This window comes from Dipteris shenzhenensis, chromosome 7, assembly GCF_047967505.1.
Source record: "Dipteris shenzhenensis isolate YYH24624 ecotype China chromosome 7, Dip_SZ_1.0, whole genome shotgun sequence".
NCBI lineage: Eukaryota > Viridiplantae > Streptophyta > Polypodiopsida > Gleicheniales > Dipteridaceae > Dipteris > Dipteris shenzhenensis.
Window position 1 is genome coordinate 13,958,619 of NC_141602.1, and position 19,275 is coordinate 13,977,893.

A 19,275-nucleotide genomic window follows, 5' to 3' on the forward strand; every position below is an offset into this window, starting at 1 on the left:
CTTTGAACTCATGCTTCTAATTTGAGAGGTGACAATTTTCTTTGTTTTTTCCCCATGAAAAAGACTTCTATTAAGTATGAATAAAACCCATGAGAGCAAGCTCAAAAGGGAAATACAATATGCATAGCATGAAATAAAATGCCCAAAAAAAAATCCTTCTAAAAATGAGATAGGAAATATCCAAGGCTGAGGTTGAAAATGCCACTACAACCTTGTACAAGACTCCAAGAAGAATGGTGAGCCTTTCCATTCCCTAAGGAACATAGCCCTCCTAGGAGAGACCACTCTAGACGACCCCTGTATGTTCATTCAAGTGGCCACCAATATATGCATAGTATCCATCCAAATACTATCCAAAGTATGAGGGGAGAACCTGGAAATGGTCTAAAGCCTCTATGCATCTAGCTCTCTAGATATTCCATGCTGAAATGCTAGTAGCTATAATCTCCTAGGAGGAATCTATTGAAGCATGTACCACTCTAAAAGGTAGGGTACGTTGGTACATCATCTAGAGGGCATGACTCTACTAAGTGTCATCAAATCGACAAAGTCAAAGAAGAGTCATGCTTCTCGTAAGGTACCTCGGGGCTTGAAATGGAAATCCAAATAGTTGAACCCTAGGTCATGAAGAAAGGGTGCCTGGAAAAGGTGTTAAAAATTCATAGCAATCCCTTCCAAATGATCCTCACTTGTATGTAGTCCCATAAGCAATGCTGAATTGATTCCACCACAAAGTGGCAATGAGGACATGTAGACTCCACCCCAAACCTAGATCTCCACAAATTAGTTTCAATCCCACCATGAATAGAAAGCCAAAATAATAGAGTGATCTTTCTATTCTTGTGGGATTTCTGAAGAGTCTCCTCTAGAAAACTTTCTACAAATCAGAAGAAGTCTGAAAATTCTCCCAATGAGGAGCTCTAGAAGGTCTCTAACCTCTTCAATTGATTTGAAACTACCTGGCATTACTTATCATGTAATGAAAGAAGGGGAGGCTCTTCTCTTGATGCCCTTTGTCAATCCATTCCCCCTCTCCTAGGTCCCACTGCAAATACTTGACTTGGGCCCCACCATAGAGACATAATCTCCATGGACCCAAGGTTGAGAGAAGTGGGTTAGGATCCTGGTACCACTAAGAATCCACAGCATGCTCTACAAAGCCACTGACCCTAATAGGCTAGAAAGAAATCCTCGAAAGAACATCATCTAAAGATCTAGACAACCTACCTCCCATCTAGACATCAAAAACCAAGGCATCCTTGTGTGGTCATGGCAAATCAATAACTTGAAGAGGAAGGCCCAATCGAGAGAAGGCTCCCATTCAAGTGCTACAAGAAATAGGCATATTATCCATGTCGATCTAATCCACGGGAATGGCTGCATCAATCTGGTGAATCCTTTCTACACTTCCTCTGAGATGACTTACTACTTGAAATTTACTGGAAGCTTTTTAAAAGCTTTCTAGGATCTTATAGAGGAGGTAGGGCCTCTCTCCCATCTCAACCACTGCATATAATGTGATTGGCCTAGTGGTCTGCCATGCTTATCGAGTATGTTGTCATTCCACATGATGGGCTACCTATCAATCTCTTCCAAGGAAACTGGGGTAATTCTTCAAAGAGTATTTCGAAAGCTACTCCAAGCTTTCAGACTAGTTGCCATAAGAGGACAGAAAGGCGATTTGAGGGGGACTGAAGTAAAAATTCCCATCTAGTGCTACCCATCCAATCTCCACCTAAAGAAGGAGTACATGCCTTTATGCTTTGAATAAAGAAATACTTCCAAGCCTTCTAACCAGGAAAAATTCCCCTTACAATAGACTTGCAAAGTAATGGTGCACTACAAGTCCGAGTCTATGATATTGAGACCTCCTTCTTTTGTGGGAAGGACCAATGTCTCCCAAGCCACCCTGGTAATAGAATCTGTAGTGCCATCTAGCCCATTCCACAAGAAGTTACTTATAGGCCTCTTGAGCTTATTGATGCAATCCTTAGAGCTGCACCAATAAGAGCAAACATGCCATGTTGTGGCCAGCTAAACATGGTTAATAAACACTACCTTAGAAGCCTAGTCTAATTTGCTTGAGTTCCAAAAGAGAAGTTTCCTCCTGATGCTCTCCAAATAGGAGCAAACTGTGGTGAGGAAGAGATACCCCTACTGACCTAGCATCCAAGATATCTGATGGGAACCCCCCTCTGAATCCAAGCTAGACCAAAATCAGTCCCCCCAAGTAGGGAAAAAATTAACGACCCATTCATACCTTGGAAGTGTCAACAATTGGGCTTTTTTTTTGTACTTTAGTATATCCTTATAGTTCCATGGGTGAATTTATTTTCAAAAATATTTTGGAAGTATCAAAATTGGGCATTTATTTTTTCACAAAAGCAATATATAAAGAATGCAAAAATACAAAGTAACATTTTTGGATTACTAAGCTACTAACAAAGACACCCGAAATTTGAGGATTCTTATCCTTGTTCTCATTATAAGTATTAAGTATGCATGCTTGCACATGCACACCCTCCCACAAATACACATGTTTGTTGTCTCTGACTTAAGCTTATACATTTGTAATGCTATATTCGAAAATTCACCAACAAAAGGTCATGTTATTAGATCAAGTCCAACCTTTCTCTTCACTACAAGAAGGATGAAATGGGCCTTATTCTCTCAACTTTCAAGTTACAATTGCATGCTATTCACTCCTCCGATTTTAAAATTTTATAACTTACAAACTACAGAGAATTTTCATGTTGTATTAATTGGATTGCATTCCTAATTTTTGGAAGAAAATTCTAGTAGCGTTGGGTGGGATACTTACAGAGGGAATTGTATAAGGTGAAAGGAGTGCATTGAGTTAGTGTTTTTAGCATATAAGGTGAGAGGAGTGCATTGAGTAGTGCAACATTATAGAGATAGACTTAGAGAGAGGAAGGAGAGAGAATGAGACATAGGGACTAAGAGAGAGGAAAAGAGAGAGAGAGAGAGAGAGACAGAGAGATAGAGGGACTAAGAAAGAGTGCACATCACGGAGTGAAAGGCTGTAGAGGGGGATGATTGAGAGAGAGGAAGGGAGAGAGAGTGAGAGACATGGACTCTGAGAGAGATGAGAATGGAAAAATTAGCATGAGAGGAAGGGAGAGGGTGCCATGCTTATATAGAGGGAGAGAGAGAAAGGCAAATGCTTCTAGAGGGAGAAGTATCTAGATCATTAATCATTTGTATACTTAGGTTAATCGGGTGTATCTGCATGCTTTTCTACTCAACATCGTGCCCCATATTTTTCAACATCGTGCAGGGCACCTATTTACAATTATGAAAGGGTACCATATACTCCCTCATGAAGAATTGGGATAGATGTACTTGGCATCCTAGAGTTGATGGTTACATTAATATGGGATTTGGATCTCACATATTTGTTTACTCTTTCAAACAAGAAATCCCAATGCTCTTTAACCGTTTAGGTAGGCATTTTATCTTGACTCTCTACCAAGATATATTATTCATTTCTCAAAGCTTCAAAAGAAAAGACATTATTCCCATAAAAAATTTACCATTTGATATTAGAGTGATGTCAATGATCTCTAGGTTAGCATTGACTCTAGGCTTCACGTTGTCATCACTAACAAACAATTTCTTGAGCAAAAAGAAGTAAAATACAATGCTCTCCATATCATTGATGTGAACATACTAAAAAGCACATTATGCATGAAGGAAATCTTTCACAAACTTAACCTCTCTCTAACCTAAACCAAAGAACCCTTTCCACAAGAAATCTTAATCAAACTTCAATACCCTATGTACAAGAAACACGTAAGGTTTATAATGCTTACTTGGTTTTCAATTCCAATCCTTGCTTGCTTCTCAAATCCAAGCCATATAGTGTTCTAAGCTAGAAGTAACGACCATAAAATTGAAACCATGCTGAAGCCATAAAGAGAATCTCCTTTGGACAACAGTATTCCTTATATATGCAAAAGTATGATCAAGACATTTCTTACAATGATTAGTGCTTTATTCTCTAATTCACATGCATTATTTACTTTTTGAGCATTTATAATGCCCTATTCAAACTATTCAAGTTTTCTCCAACTCAATTAAAAAGATTTCATTCTTGTGACCCCTCCTCCAATGGTCCACAAAGGTTCCCGAAGCACAGATTCTATAACATATCAACACCACAAAATATGAGAGATATATATATATATATATATTAACGGATTAAGAAAACCATAGGAATTATTGAAAAGAATATCTGAAGAACAAACAAGCAAATAATAATATGCACTCTTGTAAATACTTAAAGTTTAAACTCAATATTAAAGCCATTGGACATATATACTATTTAACAAATGTTATGTGTAGTATCCCAAGTGAACCTCAATGCAAGGTTCTCTCACACGAAAGATATAACACTACACAAAAAAACAAATAAAATATATGCTTCTCTTTCTTCTTGCAAGAAACTTGCTGACGATATAAAGCATGAGTGGTTTCACTGCTGTTGTGTAAACTTTGGTTGATTTAGTTTCTCAGTGTGAGAATCCTGGAAGTGTTCTTGGAGTCATAAAGAGCTGTGAACATATCCCATGCTTCTTTTGATGTCTTCACGATGTTGAGCTATCCTAGCATGACATCTTGCACATTCTACTTGATCAAATGATATGCATATTTGTCTTTCTTGTCCCATTATACCTATGCTCGAGCAATGGCAGGATCTACTATATGTGCATATATGTGCAAACACTGGTGGTATAACTGTAGATCCTGCTACAAGTGCACATTATACTTGATCAAATGATATGCATATTTGTGTTTCTTGTCCCATTTTGCCTATGCTCGGGCAATGGCAGCATCTACTATGGGTGCAAACACTGGTGGTACAACTATAGATCTTGCTACTAGTGTTGCGGCAACAGGTGGAGTAGAGCTAGTACTGGTTGGATCATCCAATGGTATAGGTGTAGACCCATCGACATACTCCCATTTGTCTTGAAGTACAAGAACGGTCTCCATTTGGTATTTCCATTTACCGTAATTGAAGATATCTAGCTTAGTAGATGCCTCCAAATTGAGGTTGCTAGTGGTAGATATGGTGCAAGAAATGTACTCAAAGTGCTTGTGAAATCACTATCTAAATCAACTGCAATACACTAATTGTATCAAGTGAAAGCTAAACTGTTGGTGAAGATAGAGTTGCATTATATAATCCAATCTGTTACAAGGCTTGTGGCAAATGATGCTGGGAATAGCCAAGAGGCTTTACAAGGCTTAAAATGATGTGCACAATGCTTGAAAATAGCCAAATAGCCTTTACAATGATGTCATGTTTGTGTAAAATCAAATCATGTGAAATATGCCCTCTGATTAGTGGTGAATGCCTTTGAACACTTTGAAGTCTGCTTAATGAATTGTGGAATGTCTAGTTTCAAGAAATGTGATGATGTGAAACCGCATATGAGCAAAGGGACTGGAACTATTTAGGAATTTTTGGGCATGGCTTTGATTGGCTTTTGTGGATTATCTCCTATAAGGATGACCTAATCTACTCTGATCTAGATCTAGACCAATTGTTGAGTGATGAAAAAGTAGCAAATAATTCCTTTTCTTTGTTCGTTTTAGGTGGTGGGTCAGATGTGTCGATGTAGAGGTCGATGTGCACGTAAGAAGTGGATTTGTCACCGAGGCTCAAAAGTTTATCATACTTGCACTGAAATGTGCACATGATGTGATGACCGCGTAGAGCACAAAAATTTGAGTGTTTTTCCTTTTTGGAGTGCAATCAAATTCTTCATGGATCAAGAGATACGGCTTGATCTAGGTGGAGGGGCAAAAAGGGTGCTAGTGATGATGTGGTAGTGATGTGGCCACTGTGTTCACATGCAAGTTTGTGCCAATGGAGCCCTGATGTGGCAGCTAGGTGCATATGTAGTGCATGTGCAAGAGGTAAGTGTGCTTGATAGGGGATTGCCACATGGTAGTGCTGAGCTGGCAGTCCTATGTGGTAGATGATGTGGCACTTGATGACATGGCCTAGATGAGTTGGTAGCTGACTAGACAGGGTGACATGGTAGTCAGTGTTGAGTTGGCAGGATAAGATGATGTGACACCTTTGGATGGGTTGCTAAAATGGTAGATATACAGTGACATGGTAACACGATGCTCAAGTGGGTTAATAGAATGATGTGGCAGTAGGGTGGCCCTATTGATGTGGCAACAGATAGACTCAAGGGTGAACCATCTTTTACTAGGACTTCTAAGCCTTGGGTACCTAGGTTTTGGTCACCTAGTCCCAAAGGGTAGGGTACTCATCAAATGGACTTTGGGGAGAACACCTTACCTCATTCAATGGGCCCTCATCCTAATCTATACACATCATAGGGAGGAGCTCTAGAAGGTACCCCCTTCCCCATGGCCATACCTTACATTCCGGTACCTAACATAAACATACCTATGCCAAGGCCCATATCGGTAAGGCTAATAAACTTGAGCCCAGCACGTGTGCCAACTCTAGGTCCCATGCAAACTTTTCTTATAAGCCTTCTCAAAAAATTTGATCTCTACACCTTGTATCAGGCACTCTTTTTTGTTAAGAAATGGTAAACAAAATTTCTACAACATTAATGTCTTCTCTACAAACAACATACATTGCCCATAATGTTTAGGACTATTTTTGGTTATGTATGCTTCGATTGGTGGTGCATGTATGTTTTTTAGTAAGTGTGATGGATTATTTATAGACTCAATAGTTGTTCACAATACGGGATTATTTTATTTCCGGCCCAAAAGAAAGGTGAGTGAAGAGATTAAATGCTGAGAAGAGACTCCATGTTGTTTCAATCTTTGACTATAGGCATAGAACTTGTATCATTATTATTATGCAGTTGTTGAGATAAAGCCAAGGAGATGCTTATGCCTTTTTTGGAAGGCTTGTTTTTTTTCTGATACTATCGTGCAGAAATTACAATGATCTTGATCAGATTCTTTGAAATCCTCATCAAGAGTTATTAGTCTTATAGTAGAAACTATCTAGTTATGTAATCAATAGGTGGTCACCTAATGGTGGCTTTGATTTTCTAGGGTTTTTCATTAAGGGGAAAAGAAAACTAAAATAGCATTCTATATGGTCAGCAAGTTTCTTGCAAGAAGAAAGAGAAGCATATATTTTATTTGTTTTTTTGTGTAGTGTTATATCTTTCATGTGAGAGAACCTTGCATTGAGGTTCACTTTGGATACTACACATAACGTTTGTAAAACAGTATATATGTCCAATGGCTTTAATATTGAGTTTAAACTTTAAGTATTTACAAGAGTGCATATTATTGTTTGCTTGTTTGTTCTTCAGATATTTAATGGGATTTATTTTCAATAAATCCTATGGTTTTCTTAATCCGTTAAAATATATATATATATATATATATATATATCTCTCATATTTTGTGGTGTTGATATGTTATAGAATCTGTGCTTCGAGAACCTTTGTGGGCCATTGGGGGAGGGGTCACAAGAATGAAATCTTTTTAATTGAGTTGGAGAAAACTTGAATAGTTTGAATAGGGCATTATAAATGCTCAAAAAGTAAATAATGCATGTGAATTAGAGAATAAAGCACTAATCATTGTAAGAAATGTCTTGATCATACTTTTGCATATATAAGGAATATTGTTGTCTAAAGGAGATTCTCTTTATGGCCTCAGCATGGTTTCAATTTTATGGTGGTTACTTCTAGCTTAGAACACTATATGGCTTGGATTTGAGAAGCAAGCAAGGATTGGAATTGAAAACCAAGTAAGCATGTATAAACCTTACGTGTTTCTTGTACATAGGGTATTGAAGTTTGATTAAGATTTCTTGTGGAAAGGGTTCTTTTGGTTTAGGTTAGAGAGAGGTTAAGTTTGTGAAAGATTTCCTTCATGCATAATGTGCTTGTTAGTATGTTCACATCAATTATATGGAGAGCATTGTATTTTACTTCTTTTTTCTCAAGAAATTGTTTAGTTAGTGATGACAACTTGAAGCCTAGAGTCAATGCTAACCTAGAGATCATTGACATCACTCTAATATCAAATGGTAAATTTTTTATGGGAATAATGTCTTTTCTTTTGAAGCTTTGAGAAATAAATAATATATCTTGGTAGATGAGACAAGATAAAATGCCTAACTAAAGGGTTAAAGAGCATTGGGATTTCTTGTTTGAAAGAGTAAACAAATATGTGAGATCCAAATCCCATAATAATGTAACCATCTAGAGAGAACACCACAAATGACTAATTGTACACTAGATTTAGTTGAAAATGTAGAATATATACAAACCCCTTTAGGGTTATGGTTAGGGTATCTAACCCTTTCTTTTATAGCACTCTACGTGTTAGTGCTATGCACAAGATGAAACACATGATGTTGAGATGGTTCCTCAACAGAAGAACGCAATGTTCAATGGTGCAACACTCACAGCAAGGAACATGCCAACCATAGATCCATAAGAACCTGCTCCTAAAAATGGAGTAGCTCTATAAGAACATGCTGCTGCAATCAAATATCTCAAAGAACTTCAAGCAATATTGGTGCCAATGGGATGACAATTGCTCGCCAACAAAGATCTCCATTGATGTCTTAGTGAATCTCCTTCGAGGTGATTATCAGACTTACATGAGGTTCCAAAGAGTGATACAATTCATATTCCTCTAGTGATCTACAAAATGATGTTCTTGTTAGGTTTGGGTCACAATTGGTCAATGTGTCACTACACTCACCTTCTGATGCACTCATAGGTACTAAGGCCATTTGGGTGAATAGGAACTCAGTTTTTAGTGCTAGGTCTAGGTATGTCCATAAAGAGCAATAAAGCTTTAACATGTGGGAGTCCTACCTCTCTGCTTGCAAGTCCTAGGTGAAAATAGGTGGTCAATCCTCTAAACACTACACAGAGGCCCAAGAAATTCAAAGAATACAAAAAATTCCATCGACCAGAGTGTTCCCAGAAGGAAGTGCCGGGTTAGCCTAACACAATGCACATGCCGGTTTAATAACCCAGTGCATGTCAACTTTCCACTACAATACCATTGACTGTGCTACGATAGTATTGACTCCACTGGGTTTGGACTATTAAATTTTGACTCCTTCTGACATGGACTGACAACTAATAGCTGACATAATCTTGATAGTTGGGCATAATTAATGATAAACCTTGCCCAAAATAGAGGTCAACTCTAACTCCATGCATGCTGAGTTAGCATCTCCATGTTTGGAAAATTAGGATACACTGGGTTAGCATACACCAGGTTACTAGCTCGTCGCATGAGTGACCGTAGCATCTCCACGCACATAGGTTAGTATTCCAACGCATGACAGGATACTAAGCTAACACACACATCAAGTAAATAGATGGATTGACAAAGGGAAACTAAGAAATCCACAGGCTGAACCTCTTGGGGAGCATCCACACTGAGCTACCTATACGCTATTGAGATTTAGAAACGTCCTAGGAGCTGAGACAAAACTGCAGGATAGTGCATCCAACAGGCTGATATTGAGCCAAGGAAGTACCTTAGTGCTAGGGTCATCTAGAATGTCGGTCCCTAGTTCTTACTCGGTACACGGTCCATCATGAGGCAACACTTAAAGTTCAAAAGACTCAATGAGCTTTGACACCAAAATCTGATACAATGGAATGGGGAGGTCGCCTCTTTATAGCTATGAGGGTGGTAGTCGGATCAACGTAGTCGGTGGAGTTGACCAGTCGACCTAGTCGGTGGAGCCGACCAGTCGACCATGGAATATTTAGGGAATATTCCCTATACCATTAAGAATAAGGGACTCCCACACAATCACCTTTCTACCATCAACAATCTCATTGATAGACCTCATCTGACATGCAAGTTAGGATCCATCTAGTGTCACGGGCTCATACATGGCTTCTCCTCATATGGGGGCCTTACAACTTGAGCACCTTGGACCACTGGTGATTACCAGGAGGGTGGGGCATTGAGCATATCTAATAGGGGAAGGAAAAGGGGAAGTTGAAGGGGAAGGGGAAAGAGGAAGGGGAAGGGGAAAGGGAAGAAGACATAAGAAAACATAAGAAATTTGTCAGAGTGCATCTATAGACGCGTCTAACAGTGCGTCTACAGGTACGGTTGCCTATTTTTCAAAAAATTAGACACGCTGTTAGATGTGTCTGTAGAAGCACTCCGACAGACACCTTTTTAAAAAAACTGAAAAGGACATGTGCCCGACACCAAAAACATCCCTTCCCTACATACGACAAATGACGAATCCAAGGAGAGCAACTTCCAAAGAAGACCAACTGCTAAGAGACTTACCTTGGATAGAGGTATGGAAGCTTCTTGTCCTTCTTCAAAGCCTCCTCCTTCTTCTGGAATGAACAAGGGTTGAACAAGGGATGAACAAGCGTGGCAGAGGGTGACAGAGGGATGAAGAAGGGGTAAATGTGGGATGAACAAGGGGTGACAGAGGGGTGAACAAAAGATGAACAAGGAGTGATAGAGGGGTGACAAGGGGGGAGTGACAAAGGGTGGACACAGGTGTGTTGTGGAGAGTGGGAGAGTAGGATAGCATCATGAAGAGAGTATGGGAATGGAAGAATGAAGTATTCCATTGATTTGAGAGGAAAGCCTCTCTTTTATAGAGTGAGTGAGACCTTTAATGGTTATGAGCTGTTCCCCAGTCACAATAGGGATGGAGGCCTTTAATGATTATGTTGGATTGTGGTGGGAGATGGACATTGTACATCCTTTATGACTCAACCAATAGGTCTAAGTAAGCAAGGGCACTTATATTTTAGAAGTCTAGGATCAACAACTGGTGGTCACCTAATGGTGGCTTTGATTTTCTAGGGTTTTTCATCAAGGGGAAAAGAGAACTCAGAATTAAGGATTACAACAATCAACTTGTAGCAATAGTAGGAGAGACTATGAATCTCATAAGTATGGTTCAAGTCATTCTAAAAGGACTAGGAGAGGGATACCAGAATCTAGTGCAGAGTATTGCCATTCAATGACAAATTTTACAACTAGAAGAGATACAATCAGTGTTATTTGGTGAAGAACATCAGGTCTACAGGATAGAAAATGACAAGCTGTAGATGCCTGTCAACCAAGATCTCATGCCAGATCTCATTGGGAGAGTGAACTCTCACCACCATGTGCTCCTATGCTAAGTCCATAGCACCCAAACTATCACTGTGTAAAGAAGATGTCTCTGTACCACCTGTGACCATAAGCACATGTCCTGTAGTAGACCTCTGCTAGTCTACCCAACCTGCATCACTTGCATGTAGCTCTTGGAAGCATAAGGACCTGATGTCCACAACCACTTACCTAATGCTAAAATCTGCCATAACCATGCTACTAGCTCCCACTGCAACGGAAGCAAGAACCGAAAGTGTAGCCCTAATGGCAAACATGTGAGAACCAAGTCTCAACCCAATCATGGATGCATAAAGTACTATGGCTGCCATATCAACCATAGCCTACTGCTCAACTGATCTGTGATCATCAAACCTGCTGTGTTTCAAGTAGGGAGCCAATGCAGGCAATGGAGTACTCAATAACTTCCCCCTCTCCATACTGAAACAACCAAGTATCTGAAGACAAACATCATCAAGACCCATGCAGCTCCCACTGCAAAGCATCCCTATCCATAAAGGACCATATGGTAATAAGTAACCTTAGAAGAATAGCAACCTCCTGAATACTGAGACCATAACTTATCTCACTGCGCATCACATCTTGAGCTCTCATAATGGTATCAAACCTATGAAGCCAATCTCGAGGGGATTGCTTCTAGCCATGGAGGCACTTACGACGCAAACATATTAATGATTCCTGCCCATGCGCAATATGACCTAAGTCAATAATTGTAGAAACCACATTTGTCTTGGCATCACCAGCCAATGGATCATACCGGGCATCATTAGCCAAGGTGTCCTACTCACCATGCAGAGCCTCATCCTCATCTGCAAGAGGTACTCCACATCCTAGGAGCAAAATATAACTGTCCATAGAAGATGCATCAACAATCTCCATAGGAGTATAAACATGTGGAATACTTGAGACATCTGACTGCCGTCTCAAGAAGTAATCGTGGCTATCCCAACTTTATAACCTGCTCACTGTGGGAAAAACCTCCCACTCCAAGGGATATGGACTGCCCCTGTAAAGAATTCAGAGGTAACTACACTTACACCCTCCTGGAACACCACTCTGCTGCTATCCATAGTCCTAGGCTATCTCAGCATAGCATCCTCTCTGAAATAGATATCATGGCTATGTATCAGCTCTCTAGTTGAGGGATCCCATAACGGACTCACTGTATCCAAGGAAGATACACCTCCTCAATTTGGATCCAAACTATGTGCATATCTCTGGAACCATGAGCATAAGCCTCGCAGCCAAACACATGTAAATGCTCATAACATGGTGCCTTGCCTATCAAGAACTCAAATGGCACTCTACCATCCAGAGATCTCTTAGGTGACCTATTAAGCAAGCATGCATCTGCCTTACATGCCTCAGCCCAATAGCATTTGGTAAGACCTGCATATTGTAGCATGCTACCAATCCTGTCCAATAAAATCCAATTATGCCTTCTTCCAAGTCATCATAAACAAAATGATGAGGGGTGGTCAAATCCCTCTTGATACCATGTGTATCACATAGATGCTGAAATCTAGGAGAGGTAAAGTCTCTATCACCATCAGTCGTCAAGTTTGATAGCTTCTTTCCTGACTAATTTTCAACATTACCCAAGAAGCGCTGAAATGCACCATATACATCATGCTTCTGATGAATCGGATTTACCCATATGTACTGTGTAGCAGCATCAATAAATGTCACAAAGTAAGAGTTACCACCCAATGAAACTATAGGCATAGGCCCACAAACTACCATGTGAACCAACTACAATGGCTCAACATACCGCTGACTGATTGTCTTCCTCTCAAAAGAGGATCGTGATTCTAACCATTATGACATCATGACATAAAATTTGAGATCCATCCATAACAGGAATGTATCTCAATGCTGTAAGGGATTCCATACCTACAACAGACATATGTCCAAGTCTAACATGCCATAAACTAATTGATGGCTGCCCTCTAATCATAAGCATTCGATCCTAAACACCTGATACATGCGATGCATAGGAGAATCCAACCCGTGATCCCCTAGCCATAATTAGATTGCCTCTAGCAATCTTCCATGCATGATCACCCAGAGAGACACAATAACCTGCCTCAACCAACTGCCTAGTACTGATCCTACTCATAGCAAGTCCTGGTCTAACTCTCTGCAGAACAAGAACAAAGCCACTAGGCATAACAAGGTGTCCATATCCCCATAACCGTAGACATCCATAGAATGATCACTGCCCATTAAATTGCTCCCCACAATGCATTCCTGATATGCACTGAACCATGACCTATGAGGGGTCATATGACAAGAAGCTCGTGGATCTAACATCCAATCATTGAGAATGGGTACATTAGTGGCCAAGAAGGAGGTGTCAAAGGTGCCTTCATCATTGCTACTATCAGTGGAAACCCTGGCATCCGTGCCCTAAAGCTCAACCTACTTCTTCTCCTTCATGTCATTCTTAACCTTGCTCTTCTTCTTGCATTTTCTCAGCCATTCCCAGCAATACTTTTTCACATGGCCATACTTTCCACAATAGAAACATTTAACACAAGTCCGAGAGCTAGAGTTGCTCTTGGAATTCCCCCTTGAACATGACCTATTTCTACCAGTTGATCTGCCTCTAGAGTGCATATCATGGCTGTATTCAGCTATCCAAAAAGCCCATAAGATAGAATACAACTTTTGGTCCCAATCTGTGCGGTTCTCGTTGATAATTTTCTTCACGATCATCATCATGATCTTGTTGGAGGAGTAAGTCTTGGCCATTTTCCAGTGCATAATAGATGGTGGACAGCTTGTGGAGAATCATATTCCGCCTCATCATCTTCTTCATCATTTCATTATACTGACATGGCCTCCCTGGTCCCTGACTGTCTTAATTGGATAGCCGACTCACTTAGTAATCTGCTCGTAGACTGGTGGTCGATGCAACTGAATTGTCTTCCAAAGTCATCATCTCAACCCACTTAGTGCAATAGTCCGTTCCCATTAGGGTGTATTTGTTATCAGATGGGTGGGTAGTGGGCTTGAATGGGCTGATGAAGTAAAGGCCCCACTTTTGGAATAGCTCCAACGGGAGAACTGGGTTTGCGGCATGCGGTCCTTGATAGTAGGCTACCCCAATCTTTGGCATGCACTGTATTTCTTTGCATAGGTGAAGGCGTCACCAATAACTATAGGCCACCATAGGCCAGCTTGGAGGTTTTTTTGACTAGTGATCAATTTCTCCTTCAGCTAGACTTGGTGAGCTTCCCGTAGGACAGGTTGTTGTTCATGTGAGGGAACACATCTCTGAAGGACCTTTGCCAAACCAAGGTGGTACAAGGAGTCATGGATAATCTCAAAATTCTGGCTTCATAGAGTGAGTCACTTGCACGTCTTGAGATAGGTGATGGCCTGGCATGCCTGTTTATAGAAACTGGTACATGTCGTCATACCACGTCGGTATGAACAGTGGGATGTCATCTTGTGCTTCTCCCTATTTCTACACCAACAATTGTGCTCCATCTAACACATTGGCTAGCGTGCATCCCTCGACTGCTACCTCGAGCAAGTCTGCATTGAGAAAATCGTCATTGTGTGCAAACTACCTGGAGTATGAACAATAGTGAAGTCAAATTCTTGCATCAGCAACATCCATTGAGTAGGCTTACCTGCCAATTTAGGCTTACTGATGAGAAACAATGGCGCTAAATGATCCACGTGGAAGACTAAGGGGTTGCCAAGTAAGTAGTGTCAAAACTTGTTGATGGAGTAGTTTATTTCAAGCGCTTCCTTCTCCATCATTGAACAATTCTTCTCGAGCTTCGATAGGACAGCTTGCATGATAGACTGGACGATACCAATTCCTTGTCCTTTGCTGCAGCAAGACCGTGCCAATAGTTGTGTTAGAGGCATCCATGAAGACATGGAAGGGAAGCTTCCAATCATGCACTTGAACAATTGGGGTTTTGGCTATCATCAGCTTGAGGAATCATAAATCTTGGTCGCAATCATGCATCCATATGAGCGGCTTGGTATTGAGGAGAGAATTGAGAGGTGTAGCTACATTGAAAAAGTATCGAAGCATGCGGCTATGCCATTGCACTTGGTAGAGAAAATGGGATGACTACTTGCTAGTGGCGGGTTGTTCCGCCTTGCATAATGCAGTCAACCTTATCCGAATCCAAGGCAATGCCATCCTTTGAGATGATGTGGCCAAGCAAGTTCCTACTGTTGACTGCAAAGGCACACTTTGTTGGGTTGAGGGACAGCTGCGTAGCATAGCATTTGGTAAGGCACATTCAGAGGTGGCCTATATGCAAGCTCTACTCTCTAAAGACACTGAAGTCATCTAAGAATATTCTCATGCAGGAGTTTAGACATTTGTCGAACACTTCTTGCATCAGTCTTTGAAATGTCATTGGTGCATTCTTGAGACCAAAAGTCATGACGTTGGAAGTGAAGACCCCTCATTTAGTGTTTTCCTACTCTTTTTTGGCCATCTGGTTTTGATTATATCCACTAAACCCATCGAGAAATGAGTACCTCTTGTGTTCGGCAAAGGCATATAGCATGGAATCCATGAAAGGTAGAGGGAAAGGATAGGTCACAGTTGCACCATGGAGCTTGTGGTAATCCACGCAAACTCGCAACTTGTTCTTCTTCTTTGGTATGATTGCAATTGGGGAGATCCAAGCTGCACGGTCGATGGGATATATGAATCCCACTTGCAGGACTTTATTGATCGCTTCTTTAACCCGTTTGGCATAGTCTGGGTTCATCTGGTAACGCTTTTATTGGATTGGTTTTGCATCATCCCTCAAGACAATTTTGTGCTGAGGTTGAATCCCCTTCACATCTGTGTAACTCCATGTGAAGACATTGACAAATGTCCTGAGAATGTCTTTTAGTTCCATCCGGAACTTGGGACTAAATCAGGTCTTGATGCAAACCAAATCCATGGGTCGTTCTCCATGCTAAAGTTCAAGTCCATCAAGGCATCTTATGTCACCTTTCAAGAGTGTTGCAACTCCCTCTCAAAATCTTGCTCTGCCTGAGTGAGCTTAAGTATATCTACCAGGGACCATCGCCTACTTCCAGTAATGGATTCAGATCATTTTCACGGTAGATCATCGTCTAGTGGTGGTCTTGTTGAGGGAAGTGGTACTTGTCGGGGATGGAGACTATGTCCACCTTGAACATAGTCATGATTTCAGGGTTGTTCTTAAGGAATTCCTCCTCTTTATTATAGTCAATTCCTTCGATCATGTTGACTCCTTTAGCCACCTGTGGGCGGACACTGGTGTGAATTGGCCTCCTAGCTTTAATAGACAACTTTACCTTTTTCTTACTCTGTCAGCGGATCGTAATCCGGTCGTAATGTCGGTTTTGTTTCACATGCACTTGCTGCAACCATGGCCTACTAAATAATATCAGGTAAGCATTGCTAATGTCTTCCATATGAAGGAAGATGATGGCAACCACAAACATTAGGTTTGCCACTATGATCGGAATATTGCGAAAGAGGCCCATTGATTGTACACGCCGATGATCCGCCATCCTTATCGCAAACAGTGCTGGCTCCCCTCTGGAGAATCCAAGTTGCCAGTTGATATTATATTAACCCCTGAACCGCCATCGAGCAATGCACTCGAAATTGCTTGGCCCTTTAGTGTCACCATAATCTCTACAATATTTACATCATAAATCAGGCATCGATGCTGTGAGTTGCCATTTGGTATATGGCACACCATAGTTGATTGAGGTCGCATTCTTTTTATCCATGGCCATTGATGGGGCATTTAGGACACCAGACACCATGACATAGACGACGTGGCGGCGAGGCTTCACTACCATCTTTGAGCAAGCGAGTGTTGGCAAGGACATGTTCTATGGATGATGTCAGGGGTTTCTTCCCACATGCTTGTTGTTATTTTCATGAATAATCGAAATTCAAGACATATACACCTAAGGCTAGAAAGTCAATTTTCTTTAAAGAAGAAAATTATTTATCTTGTCCTAAAAAGTTCATGTCCTAATTTCATTTCCTAAATACAAGAGTGTTTTGTCCTATGCAAAACAATATATAGTTAATTTAATACCATTAATCAATATGAGGGAAAATGAACCACTATGGAAAATTACCTCATAAGGAGAACTTTATAGATTATGAGAATTATGGAACACTATGGAAAAATAAGAAAATTTCAAACACATACAAATATCATATGTACAAAAGTGTAAGTGTACATACATACATACATACATACATACATGCATGCATGCATGCGTGCGTGCATGTTTGCGTACGTGCATACGTACATACATTCACACACACACACAAACACACACACACACACAATCCAGGAAATCCAAGAGGTCAAACAATGTGACACTCATTGAACTATTAACCTATTATATAAAGCGTTAGCTTTGTAAATTCCCACAACAACCTATTGAAAGTAAAGCTAATAGACTTCCATGCAACATTAGCCAAATCTTGTGACATAGAGCAAATCTATAAAACCAAAGTATACAAAGATATCAAGATGGAAAATGCAGTAACACATGAGACAAAAAGAAAGAAAGCAAAGAGGCACATGATCGATGGCAAGAAGCGGAGTAAGAACTCAACAAAAAAAACTATGAACTTGTAATGTCGAATAGCATGTTTGTGCCAAAACTCCACAATGTACTAATGCATGGTAGGAACGCACTTGTATTCAAGTCCTAACTACAAAACTTGCAATGGGACAATCGCAAGGGATAGATACCCAATGCATAGAACAATGCATAACCGCTTCAAAAGATCCTGCCCAAATAAATCAATATTTTAGGGTAAAGGTCACATAGCTCCAGAAGCATTCATGCCTAATGCAATTAAAGTATTCCACTATAAATCTTGAGATAATAATAGATTAGAAGCGATTCATACATATGGTATAGATTCTAGGATGAACTCTAACAAAGCTCATAACTTGAGCATGCAACACTATTTGTTATAGAAATGCTTACAATGGCATATCGGTATCGATAATTAATGAAGATAGACTATGCATGAGACGATGCATAATCCACATAGAAGACCCCACACATGTGGAGCAATGTGTAGTTGTGTGGCATTAATACATATGCAACAAACCTTGGAAGAGACATACCCATCTATAGTCCATGGTATCTATCATATCACTGTTCTTCTTAGGTAGCATATATCAGTATTCCACTAAGAAGGGAGCTCTAGGCATATAACAACTACTCTCAAGTCACGAATAAGAAAAAATGGGAGAACTACAATGACCAATTGCAAAGGTCAATGAACAGCTAGAGTACTTTTGTCCTCAAAGCTTGTATCCTATGGTGTTTGAATCTTCAATTTGGATATGGGCTATGAAAGCTTGGAGGAACTACTACTGAATTGTGGCAAAACATGTGGCGATGAAAGTAGGTGGGCGGTTGCAGTGAAGCACATTCATAGATTACACCAAGAGACCATGGATTTGAGCGTTTTCATAGCCATCCTGTTCAAAGAACTTACTACAAATGGGGACATATCGTGATTTAGATGGTGAGATTCCTCCACAAGAGACATTGACATTGATTGGATAGAAGCCCTCATTAACAAGAAATCCATCGCTGCAAGATCAATTGAGACCTTTGAATTATATTAACTGTTCTTGTTGTGTGGTAGAAATGGAGAGTACCAACAACTACCATGCCATCTCCACACAATTTTGCTATTATACTCCTCTTTGATCCCCCAAACTAGGTGACGCTTAAATTAGGTGATTCTATAAATAAGATATAGCATATTTCATAGGGCTGAATGCTTTGTAGCTAAGATTGGATTAGCCACGTGATTCTAGACAGTGACTTATAGTGATGAAAAGTAGGTCTTGAAGGCAATCAAACCCTGTACATAAAAGTTGTTCTGTTTTACCATAGAATTTTCCCATTGATAGCATCGATGTATTACTAATCATCTTCTGTTTTTTAATGCAAGCTAAGAGAATAGGAATTTCGCCCGAGATTCCATCTCGTCCTTTCTTACACCCAAAACCTCTTTCTTGTCTAAGTGATAGGGAAACTAAAGTGTGGTAGCAAGAAAGGGCTACAAGAGGACAAGATAAAAGATGAGCA